This window comes from Pinus tabuliformis, chromosome 8 (genome assembly GCF_031772625.1).
Source record: "Pinus tabuliformis cultivar Carrire ecotype Pingquan chromosome 8, CPIR1, whole genome shotgun sequence".
In the NCBI taxonomy this organism is placed as follows: Eukaryota; Viridiplantae; Streptophyta; class Pinopsida; order Pinales; family Pinaceae; genus Pinus; species Pinus tabuliformis.
Window position 1 is genome coordinate 1,832,317,558 of NC_142294.1, and position 18,819 is coordinate 1,832,336,376.

Consider the following 18,819-nt stretch of genomic DNA (forward strand, 5'->3'; position numbering starts at 1 on the left):
TCCATCTTGATGTTTTTAGAGTGCAAAAGGTGGATGACTCATCTCACAAGACTATTTTCACTAATGGAACCTAGTTTGCCAAATTGGACTCTGAAACATTCTAGGAGTAGTTTGAGGCATCAAATAGCATTATTTAGGGATAAAAATTTACCACTTAATTGTAGCATCATTTTACTCTAGTCTACACATAGAGACCTTTCCAACGTCGCAAGAATCACATCAAATAGATTATGTATGCAAAAGCTATGCCATTCAGAAGTTGATCTTCATGGTTAACCATCGTAATTCAAGAGGATACCATGTCAGCCCCCATTCTTTATGGAAAAAGAGCTAGCCACATGATCATGATGAAGAAGACTTTAGAAGAGTCCATATTGTAACTCTAGTTAAGAGTTGACGGAGTGAAGCTCAACTACTAGGAGGCTATTTGGTTGTGTTATAACCAAGCCACTAAGAGGAAAATGGGTTCCATTCTATATGAGTGCATTTTTTTCCATAGACGAGAAGAGTAGCCAAAATGGATAGGGAGAGAGAAAACAAAGAGGATTTGTGCACTTTAGCAGTCCATGGACCACAAGCTTCACTACTTTGTAGTTGCATCCATTTTTCCATTTAGAGAAAGAAATTAGAGCACCTCACTTTCTAGCTGGGTTTTCTCTCAAAAGGGTTTCATAGTGTATATCTTGTGTCAATTGTGGTTTATGAGACTTTTTAATTTGTTGTTCTCTATTTGTTGCATAAATATAATTTTCATGCAAACATAATACACAGTAATTAATATATCCATAATTCTAAGGAGAAATAAACCCTCATGGTGTAGATTTCAAATTTTCTAATGTATTTAGTTAGATTTTTTGTGACAAATTGTCTAGTGGAATATCCACTATAGTTTATGGATTAAAGAGTTAGACACCAACCTTGACAATTTATATGCGGATATAGTTTTCTTAGTAAACATCACTTCACAAACTTTCTATTCTATGTTATTCTTCACTACCATTAGAGATGAACTTAGAGGCCAAGCTAGCCTCCATTATTAATGCTAGTCCTATCCAAAGATACTGTTTAGTCAAGCTTCCTCTCAACTTCATAAAGTAGTAGTAAAAGAAGAGTTATTTTTCTATGTGGAGATTTGATCTGGTAAACTAGGATAATATTGAAGAAATAATGTCAAATTAGGAAAGGAGAAATTCCTTCTCTTTTTACTTAAATATCATACATACTCTATCTATAGGTCACCACCTCGTCAAATTTGGATTTAGAGGCAAGGATGAAGAAGTTCTAGATTTACCATGACTTACATTAGCTATAATCAGGCCATTGGGAAAATGCTACACTTTGTATTACAATATTGAAGATATGTAAGATGATGCATGTGACATAGTAGTTATGAACAATTGGTTGTATGGAGAAGCCAATTATTAGTTGTGGCTTAAATGGGTGTCATTCATATACCATGTTTAAAATCATGGTATTGGTTTTAAATAGGTTGAGATAATTTCAAGTAGTCTATTGTGTAAGCTAAAGAATACCCTAAGATCATAAATTGAAGATGCATCATGGTTCTATATGGTGTCATATTTGATGGAATATGTGGGCACAAGTGGAAATTTCTCCTCTCTTTTCAAGCTCTAAGCACCAAATTTTAAACTAACACATATGTGTTATGAATATCTTAAAAGTTCAATAGGGAATATAATGACATATGCAACAAGTTCTTAGCTTTACCCCATGAGAAGATAAAGCATGAAGAATGCCCCCATTTTATTAATGAAATTATTCAAGTTTTATAACCAATCATCAATTGATATATTAACCCCAAGTATCTACATTTATTATCCAAATATGTGCCAAACAAGGTAACCCTTAAAGAGATTGCCTATTAGCATTATTACATTGGGTAACTACCATATTACACCAAAATAAATAAATAAAAAATGTTGTCTTTCTTCCCTCCTCATAATTGGCAAATACACATATTTGGATTTTTCAAAAGCTTATGAAATTGCTTAAGAACTTGGAGTTTAACATTTTAACAAGATGACTTTTAGGGTACAATATCCTCTCAATAAAATTAAAGAATACTTTAATATGCATTTTTATTTCACTTGGCCCTTTTTCCTAGAGCGCATTGAAGAAGAATAAGTATATTTCGCTTAAACATTTGTGGAAGTTGGAAGCAAGAAGAGGAACACAACCAATCAAACAAATAGATTCAAGGTAACTAGGGGCATCACATATGTCTCAATCCACTTGTGGACTAGTGATCATAAATACATGAACACAACTTACTCAATCACACCTTCAGTACCATAGCCTATAAGGAGTAATGTTGAATTGAGGAAGGTACATGCAGTTGAAGCACTTGATTGTTGACCATACACTAGAGAAGGTGGACAAGGTGCATCTTTAGAGGGTAAGAACACAATTAATTGCAACAAAATAAGAATGACACACTCTAAATTAAAAACAACAATAATGATGAGTAGAATAACAACAATGTGATAGCTCATTGGTGTTTGAAACACAAGATACATGCAAGTAATGTGATAAGGTTGTTATGTTGGAGGAAGCACATTTAATCCTAAGATAGGCACTTTGGAAATATTCTTTTGTGAGAAGAAAAATATGTACATTTACCTCTTGAATCCTTTATATTTAAAATTAGGTTATAAGTTTTGAAGACAATGTCACATAAGTGGAAGTAAAACATTAACCAAAAATGATAGTATAAATACCAAGGTAGTTGTCATAGGAAACTATCACTCTCTCTTTCCATGGGTGCATCATTGATCACATTGATTGAGAGGTCTAATGTAAATTTGTAAGAGATGCATAAAGAGATACATGCCAAAGATGGGGATATCACCAACCACCATAGATAATATAATGTCATTTGTTAAAGTTGTTACCTCATCAAGATATATTCTATTGACGTATTATACTTGCATGCTTTCAACAATTTAATAATACAATACCAAGATCCAATTCATAAAAAATTAGTTTGACTTCCACAATAACAATTCCAATTAAGGAAATATATTACATGAAATAATATGTGTGATTCTTGATGAAGTTATGTTGATGCGGGATATGTTTGAAGTTATTTTGAATACTTTTGTATACAAATGGAGAGGTGAATTTTTTTAGCATATTGGTTGGCATATGCCATGATCTGTTAGAATTGCAAGCAATGAGAAACATGATACTACTTCCTTATGCCTAGAAAGAGACATTGTCTTCCTAGAGGAATCACGGGATAAAGTGGTTCAATATCTTGAGCTGAACAATATTACAACCCAATACATCAAAGCCTTTAATAAAACTATAACCCAAGAGTATATTGTGAATCCTATATAATGAAATGAGTAGATAAACATGGTAGTTGTATAAACATGGTAGTTGTGTAAATGTAAGAATTTTGAAGAAATATTTTCATGCCTAATAACCATATTCAATCATTTCTTTACTTGAGATGTAGCCATTTTTGTTTAATAAAAAAATCATATCAAACTCTTGTGAGGTTAAAATACCAAAAGATAAAGTCTTAAAAAAACAAAAATCTTGCAAATCCAAGAGTATGGAAGTAGATGTAAGATCAAAAGTCATTTCGTTTAAGGTAAATATGACAAGGGAGAAGGAATAATGGGCTTTAATGATTTTTTTTTGTAAGCGTAGTTACAAGGAGAGTTTTGTTAGCTAATTATATTAATAAAGTTTGGATAAATGTTTATGAATTTTTTTTTTCATGTATGTTTTTTTTGTGTAGAGAGATGCTCTCCAACTCAATATGGAAGAGATGTTGTCTTTTCATGTTGTGTAAATATTTTGACTTGATCAAATTATACAAAAAAAAAAAAAAAAACTAAAAAAAATTAATTAATCATAGTCATAATAATTATAATTAATAATTAAACAAGCCTAACTTCTTCTTAACTCTTAATTTACCAAGCGCTAAGAGGGATCAAATATCTTGAGGTGAAAACCTCTTATTAGAGTGAAAAGAGATTTAATCCCTCTTAACCCTTGGTAAATCAAAAATTAAGATGGATCTAGGTTGATCTAATTTATTATAAAAATATCTTAATGAATTATTTTCTTATTCATATTTTAATTATTATTCATATTTTAAAATATAAAAAGAATTAATATATTTATGGTAAACTTATAATTATAATTTATTTAAAATAATATATAGATAAAATTATCACTTATTATTATTTTTAAATGATCTAATATTTTATTTTAATAATAATGATTTAATTAATTTCTAATATTAAATTATTTTTATTATTTTTAATAATATAATCTTGTTTTAAAATAAAACCCAAAATACATATAAATCCATAGAATCGAATCTGAAAAACAAGTTGAAATATCGACGTAAAAAGATTGTAAATCCCAAATAAAAATTTTGTTCTAACAAATTTTATTTTATTGAGTAAAATTAAAACTCACGCCTAATACTTTCTACTTTGAGATATATCTTATCATTCATTCATATATATATATATATAAGTTTTTTCAAATGATTTCTATTACTATAAAATGATTACACTGTGCATAGGTGATTGTTTAAGTCACAAAAAACAACTTTGGAAGATAGAAATTTCATTGAGGTGTACTTTATAACCTATTGAGACATAAGTTGATCTGAAAATCACTTGTGAATGATCTCAGTTAATTAATGAAGATATTATAGACCCATGTGTTGGGGTGTGCCTATTTTATTTTAAGCAACGGATCAATAAGATTGCAAAATGCACAAGTACTTGGAACAGTAAGAGAAACACAGTAAGAAAATACAAAAAACACAACAAATTTAATAAGGAGTTCACCCAATCCTCTTGGGCTATGTCTCCTGGTCCAGCCTTCAGTGGTGGCCTTTTCTATTGTGTCTTAAAGTAGAGATTTTACAATAAGGAGCTCAATTCGAGTCTCACTTAATAGAGAATGATCAGTAGGATTATACTTGGATCCCCCAAGTCTCTAGAGTACACAGACTCCCCTTACTGAATCTCAACCTCGACTGGTCTCAGTGGTATGAGTCCAAGTTGGTACTCAATACCTGACAGGTCTACGCAGAGGAGTTGCTTGAACCTCTCAACCTAGAGCTCTGATACCACTTGATCTGAAAATCACTCGCGAATGATCTCAGTTAATTAATGAAGGTATTACAGACCCATGTGTTGGGGTGTGCCTATGTTATTTTAAGCAATAGATCAATAAGATTGTGAAATACACAAGTACTTGGAACAGTAAGAGAAACACAGTAAGCAAATAAAAAAAACACAACAAATTTAATAAAGAGTTCACCCAATCCTCCTGGACTACGTCTCTTAGTCCAGCCTTCAGTGGTGGCCTTTCCTATTGTGTCTTAAAGCAGATATTTTATAATAAGGAGCTCAATTCGAGTCTCACTTAACAGAGAATGATCAGTAGGATTGTACTTGGATCCCCCAAGTCTCTAGAGTACACAGACTCCCCTTACTGAATCTCAACCTCAATTGGTCTCAGTGGTATGAGTCCAAGTTGGTACTCAATACCTGATAGGTCTACACAGAGGAGTTTCTTGAACCTCTCAAGCCTTCTTTGGAGTTCACAGACTCTCAAACCCTCTCTGTTCTATCTTCTCAATGCTACCTTTGCTCTGCAGGTCAACTCGGCTTCTCTATTCTTTGCAATTCACTTCTTTTTCTCTACTTTTGTCCCCTTTGCTCTTTGTCTGTTCATGGCTTAAAGCCCATTAGCTCCCTGACTATTCATTTCCTCTTCCCGGCTCTCTGGATCGCCTACCTCTGCCCACTATAATTCCCCTACTCTGCATCATCATTGTTGTGTAATGCTGCACAGAGAGCTGGCCACTGGTCGCCTTACGAACTGAGTGTCAGTTTTCTTTAAACGGTCATTATTTTCATTACTCTAGGATTTGCCCGTGAAACTGATTCTTCTGCCAGCTCATCGGTCATGTCAGACCCCAAATCTTTATGTGCCTCAGTCTATTTCCCCGTCGAATCCGATCATCCATCGGGTTAATTCTCTGTCGTTGATCTAGAGCCTCCAGATCCTACGGTCTCCATCTATATCATGCAGGTAAGTTGCTCGACCATTACTCACGTGATGTAAGTGGTTTTCTCTCTCATCCACTGGACACGCGTCGTCCAGTGTGTGGCGTCGCACTGAACTCAGTTAAACCTGCTTATTACTCGAAGTGCGCACGATATCCTGCTGGTTTCAGGCGCGGGACCCGCCTTCTGATGATTTCCACATAGTTTCCTGTTTTGCTCGTGACAGAGCGCTCAAGGCTTTCCTTCACTGAGAGTTTTGCCCTGCGATACTCGCATATCAGAAACTACCTCTGTTTCTAGATCTGGGCTTCCGATTGCCAATTTGCGTCCATGCATGGTCTCCATGGGCCAATGGTCAGCGCGCTTTGACCGAGGGTCCTCGTTGTTCCATTCTGGCCACAAATTTTCATTATCCAGAGGTCATTTCTGATAAGCTCATTATTCGTAATATTTTGAAGCCTGACATAATTTGAAACATTCATGGAAATGTTTAAGGATCTAATTCGAATCATGGCCTTCCCACTGAAAAATATTTTGGACCACCAAAAGTTGGTTTTCAAGCATCTACTAAGTGAGGGTATAACTGTCTCACTTGTCCAATCTCTATACATTTTTCACTGCTTGGCTTTGAACCCTTGAGTCCAATCCTGAGGTACTCAACATCTCCCCTGTGCGTCATCCTCACCTTCATGTCTAGAACTATGTCTTCCTGCAAGTCATTAAGATATTCAGGTAACAGATCATCAATAGAAGTCAATTGACTCTACTCTTTGGGATCTTCAATTAATGAAGGTTCAAATAGTCTCAAGTTGTCTGCATTAACGACTGAGTAGATGTGCATGTAAGCTAGTAAGTCAAGGCGAAAAGAATTCTGACCAATTTTCTCAAGTATCTTGAAAGGTCCATACCTTATTGGCTTTAGTTTTTTACCTTCACCTTGCATTCTGTCTTTGCTAATATACAGCTAGACTTGATCACCAACTTGGAAACTATGCTCCATCCGATGCTTGTCATGCCTTACCTTGTATTTAGCTTGGCTCTTTTCCAGTTGTTCCTGTACTGCCTGGTGAATCTCTTGGATTTGTTCAGTGAACTTGGTTGCCTTGTCCACATCACTGTGTCCATCAACTGCTATGTCTTTACCAAAGACAAAATCCAAGGGAGACCTTGGTGTGAAACCAAAACAGGTCTCAAAAGGAGATCTCTGTGTAGAAGAATGTTTTGCTCGGTTGTAAGCATGTTGCACATAACACAAATGTTCATCCCAAAGTTTGGGATGCTTGCTACAATAGCCTCTGAGCAACTAGATCACTGTCATGTTGACTACTTTTGTCTAGCCATCTGTCTGTGGATGAAAGGTTGTGCTTTTCTTCAGTTTGGTGTCCATCAGTTCCCACAGACTTGACCAAAACTTCCCAACAAATCGGGTGTCTCAATCAGATACAATGGAAGTGGGTAATCCAAAATGAACCCATACATGCTGAAAGAACAACTTTGCAGTTTGTTCAGCTGTAATCTGTTTATTACAAGGTATCAAAATACACATTTTTTTGAACCTATCCACAAAAACATATAAATAGTCATGACCTTTCCTAGATTTAGGCAGTCCTCCAACAAAGTCCATGGAAACACTTTCCCGAGAATAAGAAGGAACTGGCAGTGGAGTGTACAAGCCTAGTTTTTTATTGTTGGGCTTGATTTTAGCACACATGGTACACCCTCTTACATATCTAGAAATTGGCTCATTCATTTTTGGCCAATAACAAAATCTTTGCAGCTATGCAACCGTTTTACTTACACCAAAGTGACCTAATATTAGAGAAGTGTGTGTTTCCCAAATTATCTTTACTCTTTCAGTTTGCGGAATGCATAGCTTCCCACAATGATACAAGAGTTGGTCCTTAATGTGATAATCCAATTCTTCTACTCATTTTCCTTGACTTAAAGTTGCATATACATATTTTAAATCTATATCTTGAGCATATTGTTCAATGTAGCTCTCATGCAGTACTGAATTATGCTTGAGTATAGTGGATGCATTTATAATAGGTCTAGACAACATATCTGCAACTTTATTGTGTATGCCCTTTTTATATCTGATGACTAAATGAAACTGCTGTAGAAAACCCATCCACCTATAATGTCTTGATTGCTGCAACTTAGTTTGGGAGTGTAGATATTGAAGTGGTTGATGATCAGTATGTATGACTGTCTCTTTTCCCATTAAGTAATGTTTCCACTTTTTCACACTCTGTACTAATGCATACAATTCTTTATCATATGTTGGATAGTTAACTACTACAAAATTAAATGTCTCAAAATGATAACATATGGGTTTACCATATTGTATCAACACTGCTCCCATGGCATAGTCACTGGCATCCGTTTCAATCTCAAATGGTATTTGAAGATCAAGTAGTGCTAGTGCTGGTGTTGTACTAATCTTTTCTTTCAAGGTGTCGAATGCTTTCTGCTGTTTGCCTCCCCACTGAAACACCTTGTTCAATCCTGTTAAAGCATGTAAGGGAGCTGCAATTAAGGAAAAGTTTGAAATGAGCTTTCTCCAATATTGTGATGCTCCTAAGAAGCTTTTAACTTCTGTAGCAAATTTGGGTTTAGGCCAGTTTACAATGACTACCACCTTAGAGGGATATATCTTCAATTCACCATCCCCTACTATATGACCCAGATAATTCAAAGATGTTTTGCCAAATTCACATTTTTAGAGTTTAACATAAATTTTTTCTCTTTTCAAAACATCCAGTGTTTGCTTAACATGCTTTAAATGTTCTTCCCACGTTTTGCTAAATATAAGAATGTCATCCAGATATATAATAACAAAATCATCAAGAAAAGGTCTGAGTACATCATTCATTATTCTCATGAAAGTAGCAGGAGCATTAGTTAAGCCAAAAGGCATAACCAGCCACTCATACAATACCTGCTTTTTTTTTAAATCAATCTTCCATGCATCTTGTTCTGCAACTGTGACCTGATGATATCTACTATGAAATTCTAACTTGGAAAAATAAACAGCTTCTTTCAATTGATCTAATAGGTAATCTATGCGAGGAAGGGGGTAACGATTTTTTATCATTATCTTATTCAGTGCTTGGTAACCAATGCACATTCTCCACGAGCCATCTTTCTTTCTCACCAAATGATTGGAGACCCACATGGTGATGTTCTAGGTCTGATGAATCCCTTCTCGAGCAACTCCTGCACCTGCTTCTTGATTTCTGCATTCTCTAAAGCGGACAACCTTTTATACCTGTGGCTGTAATGGTTGTTTCATCTCCTGAGTCGGACCCCAAATCTTTCTAAATAGCTGCAATAGTCTTCTTCTTCTTACCCTCGAACTTCTTAGGTCTCAGCTCCGGATGCATAATCCAACAGTGCTCATCATCATGCCCATCCTTCTTACAGTGAGTGCATGAAGACTTGATTTTCTGTGCAGTATTGGCCTTCCTCTCTTTCCATTTCTGTTTTCTTTTCTCCTTATTCTTGCTTGCAATGGGCTTGGATGATCCTCCAACTTCTGGGTTCCCATTCTTTCCTCTAGCTTCTAGATGTGTAGCTTGGACAGATACCTCATCTATACTAGTGGGATTAAACATGAGGATAGTGTGCCTCATGTAGCTGTGTAGACCACCTATGTACTTCAACAGAGTCTCAGGTGAGTCTAATGAAATTCCTAGAATCAAAGCTCTCTTCCTAAATTCTTGGGTGTAACCCTGTACACTTTTCCCTTTCAATTGGCGAAGAGTTTGCCAACTCATCATGGCTTGTTGCATGTAAGCTAGTGGATAGAACTATTTTTTGATTGCAGAAACAAATTCACTCCAAACAGAAAGAATATTACCATGTTTCTTCATGTCAGCTTGTGTCCTACCTTCCACCATACCAAGGCAGTGCCTTCGAGGCGTAGGCTAGCCAGCTGAATCTTTCTCTTGTCTGAGTCAATACTCTGCACTCTGCAATAAACATCAATTTGTTTGATCCAATTATCCAGCTTCTCTGCATTCAACTCTCCATCATATATTGGTAAATCAAATTTAACATCTAATTTGATCAAAGATGTCTTCTTTTTATGTTCAGGGCTATTAGGAGGTGTGAGAAAGCTTTCTTCTTTCCCTTTGCCTTTTGAGTGGTCATGGAGGAGAGACTCTTCTTCTCCTTTATCTTGCTTGGAGCCTGATGAGTCCTCATCTTTATGTTTCCTAAAGTCCCTATACATTTCCTCTACCATGGACCTCATGGCCAGGAAACTATCTATGAATTGAGGGTCTAGCCCCAAGGGACTTTCCTCTGACATTTTCTTCTAAGGATAGACTCTTCCAATTTCCGAGTTAGTCTCAACCAACTCTCCTTCTCCTAATTTAAGCTTTGATCTAGTTAGCATTCAACAACAAAATCCAACACAAGCTTGTCTAACCTTAAACAACCTAGAGCTCTGATACCACTTGATCTGAAAATCACTCGTGAATGATCTCAGTTAATTAATGAAGGTATTATAGACCCATGTGTTGGGGTGTGCCTATGTTATTTTAAGCAACAAATCAATAATATTATGAAATACACGGGTACTTGGAACAATAAGAGAAACACAGTAAGAAAATACAAAAAACACAACAAATTTAATAAGGAGTTAACCCAATCCTCCTGGACTATGTCTCTTGGTCCAGCCTTCAGTGATGGTCTTTCCTATTGTGTCTTAAAGCAGAGATTTTACAATAAGGAACTCAATTCGAGTCTCACTTAACAGAGAATGATCAATAGGATTGTACTTGGATCCCCCAAATCTCTAGAGTACACAGACTCCCCTTACTGAATCTCGACCTCGACTGGTCTCAGTGGTATGAGTCCAAGTTGGTACTCAATACGTGATAGGTCTACACAGAGGAGTTGCTTGAACCTCTCAAGCCTTCTCTGGAGTTCACAGACTCTCAGACTCTCTCTGTTCTATTTGCTCGATGTTTCCTTTTCTTTGTAGGTCAACTCGGCTTCTCTGTTCTCTGCAATTCACTTCTTTTTCTCTACTTTTTTCCCCGCTGCTCTTTGTTTGTTCGTGGCTTAAAGCCCATCTGCTCCCTGATTGTTCATTTCCTCTTCTCGGCTCTCTGGATCCGCTGCCTCTGCCCGCTAGAATTCCCCTGCTCTGCGTCATCATCGTTGTGTAACGCTGCACAGAGAGGTGGCCACTTGTTGCCTTATGAACTAAGTGTCAGTTTTCTTTAAATGGTCGTTATTTCCGTTACTCCAGGATTTTCCAGTGAAACTAATTCTTTTGTCAGCTCATCGGTCATGCCAGACCTCAAATCTTTATGTGCCTCAGTGTATTTCCCCATCAAATCCGATCATCCATCAGGCTAATTCTCCGCCGTTGATCTGGAGCCTCCAAATCCTATGGTCTCCATCTATATAGCGTGGGTAAGTTGCTTGACCATTACTCATGTAATGTAAGCGGTTTTCTCTCTCATTCAATGGACACGCGTCGCCCAGTGTGTGGCATCGCACTGAACTCGACCAAACCCACTTATCGCTCGAAGTGCACGCAATATCCTGCTGGTTTTGGGTGCGGGACCCGCCTTCTGATGATTTTCGCACGGTTTCCTGTTTTCCTCGTGACCGAGCGCTCGGGGCTTTCCTTCACTGAGATTTTTGCCCTACGATACTTGCGTATCAGAAACTGCCTCTGTTTCTGGATCTGGGCTTCCAATTGCCAATTTGCGTCCATGCGCGGTCTCCATGGGCCAACGGTCAGCGCGCTTTGACTGAGGGTCCTCGTTGTTCTGTGCTGGCCACAAATTTCCATTGTCCAAAGGTAATTTCTAATAAGCTCGTTATTCATAAGATTTTGAAGCCTGACATAATTTGAAACAGTCATGGAAATGTTTAAGGATCCAATTCGCATCATAAGTCCAATGAGATCTTGACTATCATGAGTACATTTGTCAAAAAACATATGAATTATAACATTAGCTTAACCATTGGCAAAAAAGCAAAACCAGGTTCGTCCAACACAAAACAAAAAACATAGTAGTTCACTGGAAGCAAAAACATAGAAGTTGACTATCACACTGCCATAATGAGCTATCACCACTGCCACAAGTTGACATAAGTCGCCATCAGAAAGGGAGTGAGTCTTGCAAAGGAGGTAGTCGCTTCAATCGGAAATGATGCCAAGAGATAAGGGTGTGGAATTCCCCTAAGGAGATGCATTGAGTGAGGGAGCATTGATGACAAAAGGAGTTTCATTGAGTTCCTCTGATTCAGTGTCAGAGTTAGAGACAAAAAATTTCTCCACCCTTGTGAGCCGAGTTACAATATCATCCAAGTTGTAGCAGATATTCCTAAGGATATGCTTGATGTCCTCCTGCCCTACAAACAAATTATAATTGTTGACTTGCTTATCGTTGAGGACCATACGCAATAGTGTGTCCTTCTGTTGATGTACCGTGATAGAATGTAGGAAATGAAGCTTGCACTTCCAAAATTTTCTTAGGTCTGGTATCCACTTTAGTGAAACACCTCTGACTTCTGAATCTGAGAAATAAGCTCGATCACCAAACTCCTTTGATTCAAGAAGGAGAATTTCCTTCCTGGCCTCAAGAGGGACTATATCAAAGAAATTGGCCATTGACTCCCATTCAAACAGCCGATGACGATGGGAAGAAGAGCTACTTGCACCACCTCGGCAGCTCAACATTATTTGTTGAGGAACCATAAAGACTAGGGAAGACGAGTATCACTAACAACATGAATAAACTTGGAACCTTTGTGAACGATAAGGAGAGAATAATAGGAAGAAATTGTAACCAGAAACTGGGACGATGAAAGGTAAGCAATAATAAAGGACCCATTCAAGTATGACTACCAACCCACCAAATGAAATGTGTGGGAATGAGAAAAGATATGGGATGGCAGCATATAACATAACATCATTGACCCAAACCACCTTTTGAAACCTTGCTAGGAGGACTGGAAAGAAGGGCTAGGTCAGAGAATTGTAGTACCAAAAGTAATAGACCACATAATTTGAAATTTTGAAACCAAATAAAATGAGTTCACATATACCTGGCTCTAAAAACCAAGGCATAGCAACCATAGGAAAAGCCTACCAAAAAGAAGAAGAGGAACCTAACTGGATGTTGTTAGAACCAAATAGAGAAAGTGTCTGAGTATCAAACCCCACATACCAGAACCAGGTAGCTAAAAAAATCCCCGTAAGATCAAATCTCTAAAGCAACACAATAACACAATAGAGAACATTGCCACCATCTCAAAAGTGAAAACAATTCTCGTAAAATAAAGAATTAAAACAAAAAACATAGACCCTCTCTGGTTGTCCCAACACTATAAAGACAAAGCCAAATTACTATTGACAAATAACGAGTGTAAGTATCTCAATACTGAAAACATAACATAGAGGTAACCCCGTGAGAGACGAAATATACCTTAAAATACATATTAAATATAAAATTTAAATATGTTTATAAATACGTTAAAATCAACTTAAATATATTATATCTATAAGACTAGTTGACTAATTATTTTCTCACTACTCTTTAATCCTAAATAATGGAAGTGCACATGGCCACATCATTAGTATTTATCAAATATCATTTAATTTGGATTTATATGTCAATTAAGATCGCGATGCATACCTTAGTAATTTAATAATGTATGATTAGTAGATATCACATTTCATTTTAGTTTATATGTTTTTCAAGGATATAAGTTTGTGATTTAAGCTTAGATTTTTATGTTTTTCAAGGTTATAAGTTTGTTTGTTTATGATGTAGGTTTAGAATGTTATAAAGTTTATTTGTATAACATGTATTTATAATTATTTAAATGGTGTGAAAAGTTGTATTTATAAAACTTAGAAATGTGTATTATATAAAACTTATAATTAAGTAAATAATGGAATTACATACTATTATTATTTAAAATTTCTAAATAAAATAAATCATTTTTGTATATTTAAAACAATTTTTTTAAATGTTTAAAAAAAATATATTTTAAAGTTTCTTGCATTTATATATTTTGAAATAAATATTTAATATTTTAATAATTAAAAAAACATATTAAAATTTAATGAAAAAATGGTAATTATCGACTTATTTTTATTCAACATTGGAGGAAGTAGAGTTCCAATTTTTGAGTTCCACATCTTTTATTGGCTAGTGGATTATATGTTTTTCCTTAAAGTTTCCTCGAGTAGAATTGAGATCTTTTAATTAGAGTCGTTTGACTTAGTTCCTTTGTTCAAATTTACAACCATGTTTCTTAGCATATTACATTTAGTTTTTACAGTGGTAATTTGCGGTTTTTGTTGACCAAGTCTACTCATGATTGAGGCACTTTGGGAGCTTCGTTGGTGTTCATTTCCATGGACCATTAAGGTGAAAAGAAGAGGAAATTACTATTGCACTAACTATATTTTTGTGAGTTTGAAGAACTCTTCGATTTTCTTGTAATTCCATGTAATCCATAGTGACAATGTACAAGGAAGGAGTGCTGATAAAAAATTCCACCCAAGCAACAATTGAAATAGAGAAATAAACCCACAAATCAACAAATTGGAACACTTCTAGGACTCCCCGATATCCATGGTTTCTGAGGGATAATAAAACCTCTAAGTTTGGGAACAATAAACCTAGAAGATTGAACCTAGAAAGGGGGAACCTACAACACCAAAATATAGATTCTCACATTGACTAAGGTCCACAAAACTAAGGTGAATGGAACAAAATTCTAGTTGAGAGTGAAAATTTTCCAAAAGTTCCAATGCATAAAAGAAATCTTGAAATTAGAGTTGGTACGACAACATGGATAGGGTATTCTTAGAAACTAAATCCACCAAACTGCAATTTGAGAAGACCATGCAAAAGATGATTTTGTTTCTTACTAGGTGATTGACAGATGAATGAGCAAGGCTTCTAACTACCTCACTTCACATTCCCTTTTGAAGTTCCATTATGTCACCTTTGCTAAGATAATTCCCAATTGGTGGTGCAAGTGACTTCCCTCCTATAAGGTCAAGCACATGAAAGGGGGTATGCCAATCTTACCAAATATAATCACCTCATTATCTAATGGAGGGGAGGCATGATATATATTATTTTAAGATGATGGTACAACCGTTGAATGCATGGATATACAATTATACAATGGTTTGATAACTGAATTTTGGGGGAGGACATCTATTGGGAAGAGGTTGTAAGATTGAAGTAGAGGGTGCTAATAGGCAGGTGGGAGTTTTCCAAGATGACAGAGGATCAGATGAAGCTTTGGGTGGAATGATGTTGGCTTCCTCTACTAAAATATAAGTAGAAGATAAGTGTCCTTTTTAACGAGTGGTATGATTTTCATTTTCTTAGCACATAGGACGTGGCTCGTATTGTGGCAATCCTGTGGGTGAAAGGACGGGGTTTTCTCCTGTTTTAGTGCTAGTTCACGGGGTTCAATCTAATAAAAGGCATGCCCAAGCACAACATTGTTTGGGTAAAATTTTCCAACCTGCCTTTGGAACTATGGAAAAAAAAAGCGATCATGGCCATTGCTAATAAAATTGTTAAATTTTATTATTTGTATGAAGGGTGTATAGGTTGCCTAGATAAGAGGATTGCTTGGGTTCTAGTTGAGATGGAATACGTTGGAGGTTTCTTGATTGAGATTGATCTATTTTGGGGTCCATTTTCTTTCTGAGAGCGCATAGATTATTGGGGCATCTCCTTTAGATGTCTATGCCACCACATGATGGGCCAACTTTTGGCTAAGTGCCTTAGGAGACTTGCACTAGGTCATTTCAAGGGATCACAAAAGCATGGTCTAGATATGAGACACAACTTTAGTCATAAAGGAATTAATCTGAAGTTAGTTGATATTGTCTTATTAATGCCTAGTAACTGCATGACCCATAATTCCCAAGAGAAATCTTACTCTTCTTCATAGTCTAGGGACATGAGTAATAGTTCGGGTGACATTTCCCCTTATCATTAGTCAAGATCCAAGTCTATTATTAGGTATGACACTTTGGGGCCCCGTCCACTATTATCCTCTATCATTGAATCTCATCAAAGCCTGACTAAGACAATATGTGAGAATATAATACCCTCTTCTTGTCTTTGGGATCAAAACAAGGTAGATGATCCACTCTACTCACAGGAGGCATATTTTTCTTCTCCCGTCAAATTTGACGTGCCAACAGGCATCAAAATTTCTCTAATATATGAGGATGTGGAGCTAGACAATTTGTCTCAAAATGGGTCACTTGGTTTGGAACCACTTACTATTAAAAAAACCTTTCCTTTTCAACAAGGAGTTGAATATTAGCCCATAATATAGGCAGAACATCACAACCAAGAAGAAGAAAGCTACCAAATTCAAGAAAATATCAAATTTCTCAATCGTTCCATCCAATCTCATATCATATTTCCATGAGCCCATGGAGGATTCTCATTCCCATGCTTCTGAATAATGTGGCCATGTGATTGGGAAAGTGGAGGATTCCCACTTAAAATCTCAGGTTCTTAGAGGAAATATACTCGTGATAGAGGCTCCCGAAATGATATTGATGTCCTCAAATATGAGAGGCTTGGGATCTGTCTCTAAAATAAGGTCCATTAGGAGCATCATTCTAGTGAACAATCCTTCTATTATCTTCTTCTATGAAACCATGGCAGATGGGGAGAAAACTTGGGATTTTTTACTGAAGATTTGTCCACATTGGCATGTATGTGTGACCAATTCCTCTGGTCATTCGAGAGGGCAAGCTGCAATGTGGGATCCTAAACTCTTTAATCTAAGAGCTTATTTTTCTATGGTTGGGATAATCCTTACTAGCCATCAGAGAGGGCCTTTGGCATGACTACAATTGACTAATATATATGTTCCATTCTCCAATACAAGGAATTTTTTGTATCAATTGGATGATTGCATCCTTTTGGATATGAGTTCACTCATTTTGGCAGGGGATTTTAATTTTATCATGGTGTTGTACTGTCCAACAACCCCATTTTAATATATTATAAATTTCCTATGAAATTTATTATATTAAAATAGGGACCCTTCATTTTAGAAAAATCTTGTAATCAAAGTTTAATACTTAGGCTTTTTAATTAGAACCCAAGTATTAAACCTTGATTATCCAAAACAACCAAATTACACACTCATTCAATCACCTTTCATTGGGAAACTGGTCCCATACAATCCAATAAGATCCATTACCTAAACGGAAAAGGAGTTGTCTTAAGGTCTAGACTAGGTGGTTTTCCCCCTGTGTTGAAGAAGCGATTTTCGAGGCCTCAACACTTTTTGGCCCTAGAAGGAGGGATACAAACTATGACTTGAAAGTAAGTCCAATCCAAAAAAAAAGGCCATTCCAAGAGTCATTCTCCCACCAAATCTCCGACAACTTCCATATCCCCTCTAGAATCTCCTACTTTAAGATCAAAAGTTGCACAATCACCTCCCAAGTCTCCTAGAATACTTCTTGAGGTAATCCCTCTGGATTATACTCTAGAATCACCAGAAATTACAACTTTCATAAATAAATTGGAAGATGTCTCCATTTTAGTAGAAAATATTGAATCATTTGAAGATTCTGAAGGAAGAATAACTTCTATTTTTCAAGGAACTAGTGTTTTAACTCGGTCCCAAAGTGCAAAACTTGGCATCTTGCCATTTGAATTTCCACTTCAATCCCGCCGAATGAAAACTGCTACATCAAGTTCCCAAACATCTACTAGTGAGATTACCTCATTCTCTCATTCACCAACATCTCCATTTCTTCCTTTTTCATTTCCTCTCTCTACCGTTCACTTCATCTATTTCCATTTCCTCTACACAAACAACTAGTGCTGCCTCAAGCAATACTATCACAACTACCAGTTCTTCTTTCATCACATCCACCTCTCCAACTATTATAATGGAAGCTAGACCATGGTCCAATCCGAGAGCTGTTCAAATGCCAACACCACTTCATCCTCTACCAAAACATCCTGAAAGATGGCTTCCCAAATTCAATCATGATGATGGGTTACCTGCTGAAGAACACCTTCACAACTATATGTTAGCCATCAATCTTAATGGGGTAGATGAAGAAGATGTTGTTGTTAGATTATTCCCGTACACTCTTACAGGATCAACAGGGTCTTGGTACTTTTCATTACCAACCAATTCTATTACTAGTTGGGATATTTTTGAAGAACAATTTTTTATTAAATTTGGTGATGATCGATCAACCACATCTCTTATCAATGACCTTTCCAATTTAAAAATGAATTCAGGGGAAAAGATAAAAGATTTCAATTCCAGATTTAGAAAATTGTTAAATAAAATCTCAGCTACTTCTAGACCTGGTGTCGATGTACAAATTGAATGGTATATTTCATCTCTTCCTTCTAACATAGGAATTTTGTAGATAGAGCTAATAAAAATACCTTGGTAGATAGGATGAAAGAAGTTGTGTTTGTAGAGAAGGGGATAAATGCACTAGAAAAGAAAAAAGATCAAGAAGACAAAAAATTAAAAAGAGTTACATTTAAGGATGAAGCTAAAAAGAAAACACCTAAAGATCCCTTTGATCTTGAAGGCTTACAACAAGTCCTTAAAACTTTGTCTAACGAGATGGTAGAGATAAAAAAAACAAGTAGTTGAATCCTCTTCCAAAAAAACTTTTAGACCATTCAGAAGAAATCAATCACCTAATTCACAACCTCCAAACACGATCTCTAATGCAGAA